This window comes from Olea europaea, chromosome 3 (assembly GCF_002742605.1).
Source record: "Olea europaea var. sylvestris chromosome 3, O_europaea_v1, whole genome shotgun sequence".
Classification (NCBI taxonomy): Eukaryota; Viridiplantae; Streptophyta; class Magnoliopsida; order Lamiales; family Oleaceae; genus Olea; species Olea europaea.
This window is the reverse complement of record NC_036239.1, coordinates 10,802,345-10,804,729: the sequence shown is the minus strand read 5'-3', so window position 1 is coordinate 10,804,729 and position 2,385 is coordinate 10,802,345.

Here is a 2,385-nt window from a genome sequence, read left to right as displayed (position 1 = left end):
AGAATGATTTGCTTTCGTTCAAGAATCGAAATGGATGAATTCATATTGATGCGTTCAGATCGTTAAATTATTGTTTTGCTTCTCAAATCCATTTCAGTAAGTCGAGATTATGTTTCGATTTTACCCAAATAAACGACGTGATTTTTGTGAATATAATATGCACAACTATCTGTAAAATTTTCCAACATCGATGTCTCTACACACGATGGAAAAATGACAGATTGGAACACAATCTATCAACACCTATCCAAACTATTTGTCATGGCTATTGTAGCAAGTTCGCGAATGACTCAATTGCTAGTTTTGGGGATAAAACAACATAAATTTACTATTTATATCTTTTAGCAAAATGCAAATGTCAAAAAAATAAAGGTACATTGAGGCAAACATGAATTTGTGGGAACATAAAATAAATAACATCTTTTCATAATGCATTTCTTTTGACTCGTCACTCATTTAAACAATAAAATTTCATTGGTGCAAAAAAAGAGAGAAAAGGGCTTCTTTTGGTGTGAGATAAAGGAGATACGAATTTCATTGAGACGGGTAAGGGCTTGGCTTGACATTGTGTTTTCTCATGCCGGAGTCTAAAATTGAAAAAAAATCATCATTCGGTGGTGGGTTATCTATAGAAAATAAGGCCTCACCCAACAAATGGCAAATTTGGATAGAGTTTTTCTCAATTAAGACGAACTCGAGCTTGGTACTTCTAATCTGCGCTTGTATCAATTGTTTTTGGCTATCTAGATCTTGAGCCAAAAAGTCGAGTTTGTTATTTGTCACTTTTATTTTTATTATTCCATACTAAAAGGTTGAACCCCAACCTTGAGTTTTATTATTCCATACTAGATAATATTGAACATGAGTAAAGAATAAAATAAGTTAAAAATCTTTTTTACCATGCAAATGTCCAATGTTGCATATGAAACTTGAACTAAAGTTTTGATCTATCAAACTCATGAAATTGGACTTGAGCATGTTTTTTAAGCTTAAAAGCTACAGATAAGCCAATTTTTTATTCTCAATACGGTTAGATTGAGAACATGAAAGTCTCTATTTTCAAAAAGCATATTTTATAATTTAAAACTTTTTGAACATATCGATGAGTATGAGGCAATTGATTTTCTTTTGGAAGCATCATTTTCAAGATCTCCATAAGTCCACCAAAGCATTTGTTGGTCATCAAAATCCTCACTTTCAATTGCATCAACACTACATTGATGTTAGCACAGAAAAATCTTTACAACTAAGGTAAAGTTCTTTTTGTGCTTCTTTCAACAACTTTTCATACTTATCTATCTTTTGCCTACGCATCTTAGACGTCTGATTATTTCCCAATGTATCATCATCAAGTAATACTTCATCTTTTTTAATACATTTGCTCATGATGGTCGAGGTATTTGGATACATATCATTAATTATATCCATCACTTGATCATTATCACAATCAATGTGATCAGTCAGACTAGAGTTGCAAAACAAGTTAGTGGTAGAAAACCTGAGACGGCCCCCGATCGTTCACCATGATGATTCCATTTAATGTAATTGTATGACATCCTATGTATGATCAAGTGTTGTTGAATTTTACTCACTGGTCTCCAAGAGCAATTATTATACTTTTGACACAAGCACTCAGAATGACCTCAATGATTGACATGGTTGCTTCCAACTCTAACGAATTCCTCAATCCCTAACAAATATTCAGTACTAGTTCTATCGGGATTATGTATCCAATTTCTATCCATATTGTAGTCGCTATATATAATCCTACAATGGATATGACACACAAAATTATACGCCAACATAACATAAATTCAACATAAAAGTTCAATTATAAAATTTATAGATTTGTTTGGTTAACAAAGATGAATGCAACACATTCTCTTTTGCACATACAAGTTCCATTCTCCTCCATTTATGTTATAGTTATATTTGACACCATTTACTATGAATAGCTAGTTATATACTCGTATACATAAACACATGGATACATCGAAGCATCAACCAAAATAAATCACTTGTTTACGAAAATACACACACAGAGAGTCAAACAACTTGATGGTGGGGTAGTTGAATTTAAGAACTTATCATGTTGCAATTTGAATTGAAGGAAGCTCTATTATCCAAAACTCTTTGTATAGCCCCTACAAAATGTTTTAACTAATAATCAAAACATTTTATTCGGTTAAGAAACAATTCAGTTGAAGATTAGGTCAAAAATAAACATGAGAATATAATTTTTCATTATTAACGATTCAATATACGAAGAACAATAGTTTTTACCATTAAGATGACATATTTAGAAACAATATGTAAGAATTTTTTATTTTTCAAATCTTATTCAAAAGCAAGTGAATGAATAAAAGGCGTAGCCTTTTGTTTGGG